Source organism: Neopsephotus bourkii, unplaced genomic scaffold, assembly GCF_033783945.1.
Source record: "Neopsephotus bourkii isolate Nb327-2 ecotype Australia unplaced genomic scaffold, CSIRO-AGI_Nbou_v1 NB_1394, whole genome shotgun sequence".
Lineage (NCBI taxonomy): Eukaryota > Metazoa > Chordata > Aves > Psittaciformes > Psittacidae > Neopsephotus > Neopsephotus bourkii.
The window spans coordinates 4,080,494-4,095,882 of NW_026901872.1; the positions used below are offsets into that span (position 1 = coordinate 4,080,494).

Consider the following 15,389-nt stretch of genomic DNA (forward strand, 5'->3'; position numbering starts at 1 on the left):
TAAGAATTTTCACCTACAAGTTGAAAAGTCCTGTTTTGAAATTATACAGTGAAATTAACTGACAGCATTGTAAGTTATGTTGTGATTGGAGATAAGAAAAACTTGACACTAGCATTTTCGTTCTCAAAAATATTTTAGATAGCATTGCTGGTGCCCTATATGCAAGATTTCATATCTCACAGTAAAAGTTAGAAAGAAACGAGCAAGACAGATGCCCAAATTCTGCATTAGTAAGAGTTTTTTCTAAGCAGCATCTACACTGACCCTGATCAGTGAAAAGGATAAAGCTCATGTTTCTTTAATTATATTCACACCCTTAATAATATTTACCCTTCGTTTTAATTTTTGTTCTCAAATAGAGTGTGGGAGTGAATTCATTCAAATGGGACTCAACAAAATATCAGTACATGTATCAGTGTCCTGACTATCTCTTCTGTTTCTTCTTCCATATAAATAAATTGTTTTCACACTTCTATTCACTGTTGAATTTTTGCTTCTTACTGTGGATGTTGGTTATGTCAAAAGAAGTTTTACACTGATAATTGGAGTTCATTTCATAGTCAACATGTAGGACATATTCAAACAACCAAAAGCTTTTCATATGAATTACATAATTTACATTCTTTACCAGTCCCCTTCATTTACAGATGAGGGTGTCATAGCTATAGCAGTCAAGTCTTACCTGGTTGACCTAATGGCTTTCTATAATAGAATGATCACATCAGTGGAAAAAGATGAAGAGCTACCGATGTCATCTAACTGGACTTCTGTAAGGCCTTTGACATGATTCCCCACAACATTTTTCTCTTTAAATTGGAAATGGATTTGATGGCTGGACTGCTCAGTGGATGAGGAATTAGTTGACTGGTGACATCTGGGGGCTTGTGGTCAATGGGTCAATGTCGAGATGGAGATGGGTGGTGGGTGATGTCCCTCCGGGGTATGTACTTGGACTAGTGCTATTTAATATTTTAACCAATTGCACAGACAGTGAGATTGAATGCAATCCTCAGCAAGTCTGAAGACAACACCAAGCTGAGTAGTGCAGCTGACATGCCTGAGGGATGGGGTGCCGTACAGAGGCACCTGGACAAGGTCATAAAGTGGACCTGTGAGGCTCAACAAGGCCAAGTTCAAGGTCCTGCACCTGGCTTGAGGCAACCCCCAGTATCAATACAGGCTGGGCGATGGATGCATGAGAGCAGCTCTGTGGAGAATCACTTGAAGGTTCTGGTGGATGAAAAGCTGGACATGACCTGGCAATGTGTGCTCTAGGCCCAGAATGCCAACCATATCCTGGGCTGCATCAGAAGAATTGCGATTGGCAGGTTGAGGGGGGTGATTCTGCCCTGCTACTCCACTATGGTGAGACTCCACTGAAGGACTGTCTCCAGGTACACAGTCCTCAGAATAGGAAAGATAGCAACCTGTTGGACTGAGTACAGAGTGCCACAAAAATGATCAGAGAGATTGAGCACCCCTCCTATGACGAAAGAGAGTTCGGGTTGTTAAACACGGAGAAGGCTTATTGCAGCCTTTCAGTGCTTAAAGGGGACTTACAAGAAAGATTGGGACAATTTTTTAGTAGGGACTGTGAGGATAAGACAAGGGGGAATGGTTTAAAATTGAAAGAGGGCAGATTCAGACAGAATATAACAATTTTTTTTTATTATGAGGGTGGGGAAACACTGGCACAGGTTGCACAGAGGCATGGTAAATGTCCTGTCCGTGGAAACATTCAAGGTCATGTTGCATCAGGGTAAGCCAGCTCATCTATCTGAAGATCTCCCTGATCACTGAAAGGTGTTGGAATAGATGACCTTTAAATTTCCCATCCAAATCAAAATATTATGTGACTCTGTGATAATGGTAAACAAAAGCAAGCATAGACACAGAGGTCATACTAGTAACTCTCATTTTCAAAGTTTTTTTTTTTTCATTAAAATATACAATCTTCAGTGCTTGAAATTTGCAGATAATAGCCTTTGTTTATATTGTTCATACAGCACATTTTTCATATCATGAGACAAATGCAAAAATCAGACATTTAGTCAAATGACTTTGCTTTCTCTTGTTACACTTGGATCTCTTACAGTATTTACACACTAAGCTTTTTATTTCTCTATTTAAAAAAAAAATTAACTACTATCATTTGAAGTGGTTAGCTCTGTTTATCACATCATGCACAGTGTAGTCCGTATTCTGTGTGTTTTCAGTGTTGGAAACTTGACAAATCAGATGCTGTTTTATCTTGTGATGCTTCTATGTTCACCAAGTCCTACAAATGCTAAAGGGCTTGACGCTCCACTTTCTCCAGTTAGCTGTACTATAATAGGTTTCAGTAGGCTTTGCCACTGTTATTCTGCAGGCAACAATAATAGGGATGATGGCCCCAATTTCGTAATATCAAGGCTAATACTGCCAAAAAAAAAAAAAAAAGGAAAACAAATTTTAGTTATCTGTTGAACAGAAAACAACAAAACCAACAAAACCAAAACAAAACCAAAAATCCCTAAACAAACCCCAAAACAACAAAAATATTTAATGTTTAGGCTACCTTTTCTTATGTGTAGGGATCTTTGATTTGTCAGAAATTAAGTAATAACCTCTTTTTTCCAAGAGAAAACAGGTTTTTTTCCCCTACTGTTATTCAGACCATTCATTTCCATTTGGGATAGTTTGTGCTTCTTGGTCAATTTTGTGATTATCCTTAGGATCATAGCCTTTAATCCAATCTGCATTTGCTCTGCTGAATTCAACTCATATAGAGAAGAACTCAAGCACTGAAAATAACTCAGCCTCTTCTCACAGGTCAAGTGCCCCACCCCCAACCATTCTTGTGACACTTGTTTAAAATTGCTGGAGCTTATTGATAAATTCCCTCTATAGAAAAGCCTCAAATGAGTCCATAGCATTATTGCTTGCTAATTTCACAAAACTGTCTTGAAGCAATACTTTTAAGTAACACCTTAAAATACCCCTTGGCAGTTTTCGGGAACTACTTTGATAAAAATTTATTCTGCCCTGAATTCTCTTTTCAGTGTCATTATCTTTCTGTTAGGAATTAGCTTATTTCATTGAGACTTTAATAGTGTTACATATCAGTATCTTAACTAGAAAACATTTCACTTACCTTCCACAAAAGGACTTCCATTCATCTTACTCATTTTTATCTTTCAGCATTTCAGTCGGTTTCTATACCTATGTTAAAATCATAATTTGTCAATTACCACTTGTAACTAGTGCTCAGTTTAAAAAGAAAGTAAGACAAGGAAAACCAGTAAATAAATCTACACTTACCCATCTTGCTGAAACCATGACCAACAGTAAAAATTTTATTTCAGCAATAAATACCAAATACTGTTTGTTTTTTTTTATCCTGGCCATTAATCTTTCTTCATCTATTTCCTTCCTTTTTTGTACTCCTGTTTTTTTATAGCTGATTGAACCTTTAATTAGAGGTAGGAGCTCATACAAGTTATATTTTAAGTCTATGGCAATATATAGACACACTGGATTTCAGAGTTTTGTCAGAATGCAAGCTAACATGTTATGAAATCACTCATCTAAATCATTATCAAAATTATTGATTTCAGTGTAGTAATGACAATTAAAATCTGGAAATATTCTCTTTGATTGCTTATGTATGCAATGTTCCAGCATAAGTCTGTTAGTTTTGAAGCAATTGCTTGGTTTGTGGAATTGCTTTGCTTTGGTTTTGTGCCTACAGTTGCCTCTATTTTCTTCTTGTAGTATTGTATGAAGCTATGCAAAGTCCCACTTACATAACAGGGTTCAAACTTGAATTGCATTTCCCCATCCAGTAGGCAACTGAATGTTGTCTCATTAGCAGTCTAGCGCTAGTCATTGAAATATTAATACCTGCTCATACCAGTATACATTCACATCTTGCTTACTTGGCCTTTGGTTTATGTTATACACAAGCAAATAAAGCAATAAGGGTTTTTTTATAAACAGTGAAGTAAACTATTAGACCTTGAATATCTCAGAAAAAGATGGATTTTTTTTTTTCTTTCTTCTTCTTTCTAGTTTACTTCTCTGAAGTCCAGGAGTTTGGCATACCACTTTCAAAGCTTGTGACAGTCTAAGTGAGGTATGGTCTGGACCCTAGCAGGTCACTTTTTAGGTCCTGTTCAGCAATTATTCACTAGCTTCATTAATCACAATTACATTAGCACTTCCATTAGCAAAAAGTGTGTACTTCTCTTTTCCTTCCTGAATTAAAGGCCTCTGAGATGTCAAGGTGCATTGTTGTTATTGTACTTTAAGTGTCCATTCAATACAGAATCACAGCTTTTATATATAATAAATCCACAGACTGATACTCACTTTTTTCTCTTTTATATTGCCATCATTTTGTATTTGTTTCACATAGTCATTGATCAATTTTATGTGTTGTCTTTGACTTGTGAAGGATGCAGCTTTTATATCTTTTTTGTTTAACACAGTTCTGGCCAAATACTTGGAGAAATTATACTGGTTCATCTTTTAAATGATACATCTTTCAGATAATAATGCACTGTGTAATTTTGTATATATTAACGGTAATGTACTTTATGTCTATTTTGGTCCTCAGATCTCATGATGTCCAAAGCTCCATTTGCCTATTTTGCTTAACAGACATTGTTAGTATCATTCCTGTGGGTAAATGTCACATTGCCCTGTGAAGCATTATTCAGGTTATGATGTATATGAAAATGCATGCATGCATGTAGGTACATGTATGTGAATCTGTCTTAATTAGAAAAATATAAATCAGATCTCCATTATCAATCCTCTATAGAGAAGTTCTTTCTAATGCCATTTATAACAATAGCAAATATACTTCTCTATTTTACTAGCTTAAAAAGGAGACTTGTTCCATTGCAACTTGAATTCTATTATCAATTCAGGAAAACACAGATGGAAGAAGAGAGCATGGAAATTAAAGAAGAGCAAGGAGGATTGCCTATAAAAAAGCACTGACTTTAGTTTAAATTATGAGCATAATCCTCCCATAAAGTATTGCAGGATGTACAAGTTCTGAATGATGACAGGACAGATATGAGAGACAGACTCTTAAATACTGACACAATTTGGCACAGAGACAGTATTTTTGTTGTTGTTCTTGTTTAATTGTAACTCAGTAGCTTCTTTTGCTTGTGATGAAATGCAAAGTCTGTAACTGAAGAAAGAAGAAAAAGGAAGACTCAGAAGAATTAGAAACGATAAGGTTTTAGAAGGTTCTGAAGATACCTATAATGTTTCAGATAATGATGTAATGAATAAAGAAAACAGTAAGTAGTAAAGAATAAATTCTTAAATAATGGAAGAATTCTATCAGCTACCTGCAGCTCAGAATACAGAATCATAATTGGAAGTCTGAAATAAAAAGCTTTAGCACAATTCTGTTCACCAAGAAATAACATTTGAAGGGAGAACATCCTTCCAGGTACTGTTTGAAAAGGTATTTTGTGTTCAACCATTCTAATCTTATATTCTTTTTACAATTGCTACTGATATTCCTGGCACCTATGCCACGATTACAGGCTCATAGTTTCCCAGATCCCCATGATCCTTTTTTTAAAACCAGCTCCTGCTCAAAAAGGTTTACTAAAGGTGTTTATTTAACAGTGGACACCAAATCAAAGAATTTCTTTTGCAACTCAGCAGCATCAGTGACATCTCTGAATACTACCTTTTTACCCTGGTCAACAATTGGATCTACAGAATTTCTGACAGGCTTTCAGCTCCTGATGAACTGAAAGGAATTATTAAGTGTTATTTGTTGCATTGCCTAGTTTCTCGAACTAGTCACTCCTCTTCATATCGCTGTGTCCTGGTTTCATCTGTAACAGTTTGTTTTTTCTCCTTCCTAGTAGGTGGCACAGTGCTGTGTCTGGCTTTAGTCTGAGAACAATGTTGATAACACGCTGATGTTTTAGTTGTTGCACTTACCGTGATCAAGGACTTTTCAGTCTCTCATGCTCTGCCAGGGAGTAGGGGAAGCTGGGGAGAAGCAGAGACAGGACACTTGACCCAAACTAGCCAGAGGGGTATTCCATACCACAGCATGTCATGCCCAACATATAAACTAGGGTTATTACCAGAAGGGCAGATCACTTGCTGTTGGTTGGCGGGTGGGAAGCAATCGTATTGTGCGTCACTTGGGTTTATTGTTTTTTTTCTTTTCCCTTTTATATTCTCTCCCTTTGTTATTTCCCTTATCATTATTATATATTATTATATATTATTATTAGTAGTGGTAGTTTTACATTATACTTTAGTTATTAGACTGTTTTTATATCAACCTGTGAGGTTTATATTCTTTCAGTTCTCCTCCCCATACCACCCAGAGGCGGGGGGGGGGGGGGGAGAAAGGTGAGAAGGGCACAGCATGCTATCACACATATTTAATAATTTAAGGATAAATATGCCTATTCCTCTATCCCTACGTACTCATCAGATTTTTAGCAGTCTTACAAATGCACTTTTCAGTATGTTTCTTGTCATATTTAATATCACTTGGTTTTAATATCATGAAGTCTCTGTTTTCTGAGTTTCCCTTATATTGAAGATACTGATTTTTCAACACTTTATTGTTAGAAATGATTTTACAGAAGTTATCCCAATGACTGTGCTTTGAAATTTCATTTCTAGTAAGAACTGTAATTCAAAGTAAAACACGGATTTGGGGAACAAACTTTCATTGACACTGTGCTAAGTCAGCAAGACACAAACTCCGTCAATTAAAGTAACATGTTCTATGAGGAAATAATTTATTTGACTCAATCCCTTGTTCTGTAATGTAACAATGCAAGTCTGTCATATACCTCTATACATGCTCAACCTATCATAAAATGCAATATTCACAAAAGTATACTTCAGACACAATATGAACATATAATGCAACTGGACATATAGTAATCCAAAGGGATAAACATGTCATATGACCAAACATGTATGAAACTCTGACCCATATGACCTGCTTAAAAGTACTTACAATGGACCTTCAAAAGAGAAGAGAATGGAAAAGGTAGAGGGTCTCAGAATATCTGGCTTGCAGCCAGCTGTCTTTTTGTCTTTGGGGGGGGGATCTAAAAAGAAAAAGATGAAATGGAGTGTAATGAGAGTTAAGTAAATAATTCTGCTAAAGTATATCTGAGCAATGCAGTAATAGCTGACTACTTCTGAATTTAAAGATGAAATCTGCAATCAAGTAAAAAATATTTATATTCCGCATCTACCAATGAGTGTAAAACCATAGGCTAATCTGAGTTGTGTTGTTCCCACAAAGTGTGGAAAAGGCAGTTAAAGTTTTCCTAAATAATGCTCAGCTGAATAAAGTCATTATAATACTTAAGTAGCATGCTCTATCATTTTAAGCCATCCAGAACCCTTATATGTTTTTTTTTAATTGCTCAGATACTCTTTGGGCAGCCATTGGTTAAGGAAGCAAATAAGCTGCTTGGTTATCTTAAAAAAGCAATAGAAAGGGATATTGAAAATATTGTTTTAATACTGTTTTACATTTTTAAAAGCAGCTAAACATCACATTTACCTTCGTAGATACACATATATTCTACATAGACACCAGTTAAAATAGTAAATATAATACTTTTTTGCTTTAGAAAGGAATTTTGCAAGTACACATTTTGCATGCTGTCATGCTACCTAATCCATGAAAGTAAATAACTGCTCACATTTATCCATGCTGTTACTTACTGAAGTGAATTGGGATCTCATTCAGCTTTCTTTACCCCTGAAGCATTATTTATGAATTAAAGTGTTCTTTAGCATGAGATGTCAGAATTAAAGAATACAACCCTCATTTAATATTTTTCTAAACACCTTTTTTTCTATTAAAGGAGGGAAGGAAAGCATATTGATTCACTTATTCACATATTGATACTTTTAAGTATTTGCACATCTAGAATATTGAAGAGAATGTCTGGAATCATAGGTTGGGGGCAACCTTGGCTGCACTGACCATGAGATGGCACAATTCAGCATCCTGAGAGAACGGAGCAGGGCTAAAAGCAAGAACACAGCAATTCAAGAGAGCAGATTTTCCTCAGTTCGGAGATATGTTAGGTGAGGGTGTTAGGGAGGGTGTTAGGGAGCAGCAAGGGTTGGCTGCCCTCCAAGGGAAGGTGAAACAGGAACACTGTGTGATAAGAAGGCAGGTGTAAGAAGTGACCTCATCAGTGAGGTCCTGGGAGGTAAAATGGCAAGTCAGGGTCAGGACCAAAGCCTGGGACAGTGGTCAGGGTCAGATATAGTCTAGTGATCAACCAGCTAGGTTGCAATGAGGAGGCAGGTCTGAGGAAGCTAAGACTGGGTCAGCTTTGGGGAGGTATAAGCCTGAGCACAGATGCAGCTGTTGCATAGCTGTGATATTTCATTGTCAGGATTGAGCGCTGCAGCCTCAGCTCAGAAGTGGTTCCCAAAGGAAGAACAACACGATCTTACTTTCTTCACAAAGGAAGCACAGGAGCTGACCTTGTAGTCAACCAACTAAACTCTTTGGATTTACCAAATAAAATCCTAGAAGGGGGATGCAGTACATAGCTGACTACAAGAATCCTGTGGGATGTATCCCTGGAGAGAAGAGGTCCAGGACAGTTTGATTTTCAAGGGTCACCTCCTTCAAGCCCCCAAACAGTCCATCTGGATTAGCTGAAAATCAGGCGAAGGTGGCAGAAGGCTTGTGTGTACTGACTAAAACTCAGAAGGTAGAAAAGTGGAAGAAATGATTGATACAGTTGGTGGGTTTGCTGCTGTTTAGAAGGAGCTCAAGTGGCAGGAGAACTTGGCAGAGAGGAATATTGCAAAGCATAACAAAGGGAATGTAGAATGTATTGTGATATTCTATATCTGTGGAGGAATAACCCCATGAACTACTATGGTCTGGGCAGCTACCACCTGGAAAGCAGCTCTGCAGAGGACCAGAGCGGGTCAGGGTAGAAACCAGGCTGAACATGAAGAAGCAATATGTCCTTGCAGCAACAGTATCCTGGGTTGCATTAGGAAGAGTGTTGCCAGCAGGCCGAAGGAGGCAATCTCTCCCTTGTACTCAGTGCCAGTAAAACACATTTGGCATGCTGGGACCAGGTCTGAATTTCTCAGTATGAGAAAGACCTGCATTTATGGTGAGCATCCAGCACAGGGACACTGAGACCACTAAGGGCTTTGCACATTTGCTGTATGAAGAGAAGCTGAGAGAGCTGGGACTGTTCACCTTGGAGAGGAGAAAGGGAATCTTACCAATGTGTATAAATGTGTATAAAGAACTTGATGGGAAGGGAGTAAAGACAGAACTAGGCTCTTCTTGGGAGTACTCACTGATAGGACAGGAGGCAGTGAGCACAAATTGAAACATGCAAAAAGCTAGATTCTTCTTCTTTTTTTTTTTTTTTTTTTCTTTTTCACCTTGGGAGTGATCAACACTGGAACAGATTGCCTAGAATGAAATCTTGCCTACTTGTGGAATTTTTGTCTCGAGATAATCAAGACCCAGTTGGTCACAGGACAGATCAGCCCACTTTCCTACATTAATCAGGGCAGTTGGACCAGTTGATTTTCAGATATCTATTCTAACCTCAAGCATTCTGTAATTTTATGACTATCTAGGATCATGCCATAGTTTGGTGGAAAGGATCCTCCAGAGGCCCTCCTGCAGCCATCTGCTCTCCAGGCTGACCAAACCGCAGTCACTCAGCATCTCCTCATATGCCAGAACCTCCAGCTCCTGCTTCAGTGGCCTTCCCCTGAGCTTGTTCCAGTTTACTGATATTTCCAGTCCTGTGCAGTCCAAAAGTGGATGCAGTGCTGTAGGTTTGGCCTAACGAGTACTGGCAGAGGGGAAAGAATCACTTTCCTTGTCCTGCTGACTGTTTTGTTGATACAAGTAGTTGTACTTTCAGCTTGATGCTGTCTGCAAACTTGTAGAGAGTGCACTCCATCTCAAGGTCATTGATAATGATGTTACACTGGAGAGTTTCCAGAACAGGCCTGTTCCAGAACATTGGTACTCCAGCTGTATGAACAATTAACCAGTACCTTTTGAATGTGACAATCCAGTCACCTTTTAAACCATCTAGTAAATCTTCTGTCTAGACTGCTGTCTGAGACATCAGCTTGGATGTTTTTGTGCTTTTTGCTATTTAACTGTGGCTTAAAGAAGAGAAATTTAAGTTCACAGGAGAAGGTAGGGACTTGCTGTCTCTACAGAGCTGATGAGAACAGGGTTTGCCACTAAGTTATGAGGGCCTTGTGAGATCATTAATAGACTTTGATAATTAAATATTTTAATTAGCTATGATGTTTTTGGAAGCGCCTAGAAAGTCCTTACTGTGAGGAAACTATTTCACAAATGATAAAATTTTCCTTCTTTTTCTTTCAAATCAGTAGTTTTGCATGATGAGCACAAGACTGAGTTGCACAATTTTGGATGGGTATAATGCTCTATTTTGAGATTGCACCAAAGAAAACCCCTCTCCTAAAGCAATGTTTTATGGTATCTGAACATACCTTTTATGATATTTTACAGTTAGAAATTACAAAACACTAAATTATCCAGTAGTGTGAAGGTGAGATTTTTTAATTTATTGTAAGCAAGATTTTCAGCCTGATGCAGGGAACAAGCACTCTATATGCTGGTCCTGACAGCTATGCCACTTTGGATAAAGGTTACAAATTTCTGTCTTTCCCAGTCACTGATGACCATTCATTCAGTCCTTATCCTCCTGTCTGGCTCTTGCTTTTAGCAATGGATGCTTCAAACTGCTGGTTTACTGACAGGGTGCTGAAGTATGCTGAAATAAATGAACTTTGTTTTTTGGATCAGCTTCTAAGGAGGACAAATGACATGAAAGTGACATTATGACAGCAGAGAAATCAAGTCTGAATATGCATCAGAAGTACTGGTAACATGTATTTGTAAAAATGTAACTATAGGGTAGATACTCTACTAGGGTAGATACTGTACTAGGGTAGATACTGTACTAAGATTTTTTTATATGACATTACTGAAAGCAAAAGGAGACGATAAACTCAGAATCTGACTTCTTTGGTTAGTTTTTTTTTGTTGTTTTTTTTTTTTAACCACACTACTAACATTATTTTCCCCAAATAATACGACCATATTCGATAGTATTAATCATGCACTATATGTTCTCTTAGGAGAAAAAGAAAAACTCGTGCTTTATGTTCTAACATGAGTCTACTGACTTCTATTTTACAGATATATCAAGATTTTGGTTAATCTTTCTTAATATACAGAAATAAAACTGGGGAGTTTTTTTCAGGGGAAACTAAAATTAACATGTAGAGAAGAGGAGAATGTGATAGTTATACCAGATAGCAGGCACTTCTGCTGTACTATTTTCCATTAGACAGACAGAAATTTCCCTTTAAAAAAGCCCCCAACAAAACCAAACACAAAATACATGGCAAATATTAGAGTACCTACCAAACTTCGAGTTTAAAGTATGTGACTCTTTGTTCATTGATTATAAATCTATCAGATGCTGTATCTTCCAATAGTACTTAAAAAATAAACACAACAAATCAAACAACAAAAAATCAAGTAAACCAAACCTTCAGATTCCTTATCTACTTGTTTACTAATATTCATGTCTGAAACTGCTAAACTACTCCCAGTGTCTGTTTAACATGACTGCCATGTCTGCCCTGGGAGATAAAGCCTTCTTAGATTTCTGTTCAAGGTCTCTTGTGTAGAGCTTCAGAATTTGGCCTAAAATAGCCTTTTAGAATGGTAGTTCCATGTAAATAGTAAGTAGTTTCAGTCTCAGCACACATACTTAATTCACATTAAAAATAACAGCAGAATGCAACTGTATAATTCTCAGTGCTTTACAGTCCACACCTCTGCTGGAATATGGTCAATACTAATGTTTCTCCATACAAAAAACGTCCTGAAAAGAGTATTTTAAAATAATCAGACACATAGAATCATAGATTCATAGAATGGTCAGAACTGGAAGGGACCTTAAAGTTCATTTTGTTCCAACCCCCCTGCCATAGGTGCTCTAGCCCTCTGATCATCCTCATGGCCCTCCTCTGGATTCGTTTGAGCAGGTCCACATCCCTCCCGTGTTTAGGGCCCCAGAGCTGGACGCAGTACTCCAGGTGAGGTCTCATTAGAGCAAAGAGTCAGATCACCTCTCTTGACCTGCTGGTCATACTCTTTTTTACGCAGCCCAGGATACAGTTGACTTTCTGGGCTGCGAGCACACACTGCTGGGTTATGTTGAGCTTGTCAACCAACACCCCCAAGTCCTGCATTATATATTGACACTGAAAATACAATATAAATTCATGATCTAATGTGTATTTTAATACATGCAGAATAAGAACTGAAGTGAATTGGAGAAGGTATCGTCACTATAAGGGATCAGTCTGTAGGAAAGCTTTAAATTTTGGAATACCACTAGTAAAACCAAATAAACTATTAGGGAAAAGAGCTGTCAGCTATTATAATTTAATCCGTCTCCAGGGAGCATTAGCACTAATTTCTATTGGGCAAAAAGTCTGTGTTTACTAAATATTTCTGTAAGAAATTTGTAACTTTTAATCAAAACTACTTTATCTACATCAGAATAGAAGATGAGAAAAACACGTGTAAAATGGTGTACATTTGGAAGTAATACATTCAGATACTTCAAATTGACTACCTCATAAGGTAATGTCTAACAATATCAGGTTTGTCTACAGTATATATACATTTTCTTTTATGCAAATGTTAACTTTAAAGAACTAATATAAACATATCAAGATAAGCATATCTAATCTGAAAACATTTTGCAGATACAGGTATTATTTTTCACCTGCAAAGAAGGGAACAACCGATAGCTAGAAGGAGAGTATTACTCACCGCTTCATTCAGGGTGCCTATCTGTTCTCTGTTCCTATGGGCTGTCCTGTTGGGTTTTGGTTGTTTTTTTTTTTTGGGGGTGGGGGGAGGGTGTGCTTTTGTTTGTTTTCAGTATCCAGAAAATAAAAATTTAATATGCAATGTCTTATGAAAGATGAAAGTTCACAAATTACTAGTACCATGTAGTCAAGATCACAGCAAGATCGTAATCTGAGCTTCAGCTTAGTTAATTATGAAGAAATAATGCCACACACACACTTTTAATTTATACTTTCACAAATTAGAATATCAATACAATTGCTCAGGTTCAGCTATTTGTATTACTGAGCAACTCTGAGTCTAAAGTAGAAAAACATCTACCCCGTCATTATCCTTTAGATGACAATTATATCAGCTTTGCTAAGTTTTATAAGAATAATAATCACCTGACAGAGACTAATGTTTAATGTATAGGCTTTTGAAATTTTCTTATTCTTTTGGGTTCAGGTAGTGTAACTGACATATCAGGTTTCCCAGCCTTTGAATATTTTCATTACATATACAGCAGTGCAAGGGATCATAACATAATACTTCTCAGGCGCCTTTCATTCATATTTAGCTTATGTCTATGTTGGCTCACAAACCACATTTCTGAGAACCAAAGGGAAGGACATTTGTGTTAAAAATCTATATATCATGATCTTAAGAGAAACACTGGACATAATTGGCTACATTTCCTTCTGTGTCACAGAAGACATATGTATTGCTGTTTCTCACTGCATAATTGGCTACATTTCCTTCTGTGTCACAGAAGACATATGTATTGCTGTTTCTCACTGGGGCAAGGTAACAATTTTCAGTTGCATTTAAAAGCTAAGGTTTATCTCCCGATAATCAAAGTCCTAAAAATATGGAAGAAAAAAGGAGAAAAAAAAAAAAGAAAAAAAACAAAAAATAACATTCATAGAAGGAAAAAAAAAAAAGATAACTGAATTTGGGCTAAGTTACAAAGAATGCTTTCAAGGTATCTTTTCCTATTGAAATAATAGCTTGAATTGATAGTGTAATGTTGTGGTTTAAGCTCACAGCTGGTCACTGGCTGGCTCAGTTGGTAGAGCATGAGACTCTTAATCTCAGGGTCGTGGGTTCGTTCCCCACGTTAGAGTGACTATTAATCCGAAACAATGAACGCTTATCACAAATACGATTAGACATACTTCAGTCAGATCTGTTGTTATCTCAACCCTTCATGCCCCACATTGGGTGCCAAAAAGAACTGTTGTGGTTTAAACCCAGGCCGTAAATCTGAACCACGCAGTCTACCCTCCCCTCCACCCTTTCTTCGTCACCCTGCTCCCGGAGGGATGGAGAGGAGAATCAAAAGAATGTAACTCCCATAGGTTGAGATAAGAACAGTCCTATAACAGAGGTATAACACAAGCCACTGCTGCTACAACCAATAATAATAATGATAAGGGAAATAACAAGGGAAGAGAATACAATACCACCCGTTGAAACCCAGCCCGACTGAGCAGTGAACCAGCCCTTCCGGGTAACTCCCAGTTACATCCCGGGCATGACATGCTGTGGTATGGAATACTTCTTTGGCTAGTTTGGGTCAGGTGTCCTGTCTCTGCTTCCTTCCGGCTTCCCTCTGTCCTGGGTTCAACTCGACAGCCCAGTGCCCCTGTCCTGGTGTTGAGATAATGACAGATCTGTCCGGATTAATAGTCATTTGTCACAATGCTGATTTATTGGCCTCAGAGTTGTTTCTCTTGACCTCACAGTTTCAGAATGTAGTACATTACTTAGACCCAGTATTTGCTGTGTTAGTGTTTATCAAGTGTGGGGACTTGGACGCCAAAAAATTAACTATCCCACATGTCCATGATTTTCCTCTCCATCCCTCCAGGAGTAGGGGGAGAGCAAGAAGGGGGGGAGTGAGTGAACGAGCTGTCTGACTGGGGTTAAACCACGACACCCTCCTCCAGAGGAGGAGGCAGAGCATGAGACTCACAATATCCTTGGTCAGACTAAACATTTGAGCAGCAACTAAAAACATTGGTGCTATCAGTGCTGTTCCTGGGTTGAAAGTCAAAAAACACAGCACTGCACCAGCTACTAAGAAGGATCAAAAAATGACTGCTACTGCTGAACCCAGGACAGGTAGTTTACTAAGCCAGAACATTTTTCAGCTTTTTTTATTTTTATATCAGTATCATACTGCACCATAATTTACTTCTTGGCACAGAATTTCATGATTTCATTATAGGTAAAAGCAGAAATCATCCAGAATGTTATTAAAACTTGAATCGCCATTTCTGTGATATATTCTCTTTTTGATAAAACAATAGTGGCTTTAGATATTGTGCTTTTTTCTTTTTTTTTTTTTTTTTTTTTTCCTATCACATATCCTTTTCCTCCTATGTAAGTTCTATTTCAGTTTGTATCAAGTCTGGTTCTCAGTATGGACTGCCAACACTGACATTTCAAGCAGAAGAACTTGAATATC

General features: G+C 37.6%; 1 long non-coding RNA gene and 1 other non-coding gene across 3 annotated transcripts in view; both read left to right on the top strand.

Moving 5' to 3' along the window:
* LOC133220028 (uncharacterized) overlaps positions 1-15,389 on the top strand; it is a 901,957-nt gene that overhangs the window by 30,815 nt on the left and 855,753 nt on the right. The window lies entirely within an intron of this gene.
* Positions 13,971-14,045, top strand: TRNAK-CUU (transfer RNA lysine (anticodon CUU)). Its single transcript has one exon. It is a non-coding gene; the product is annotated as a tRNA-Lys (tRNA).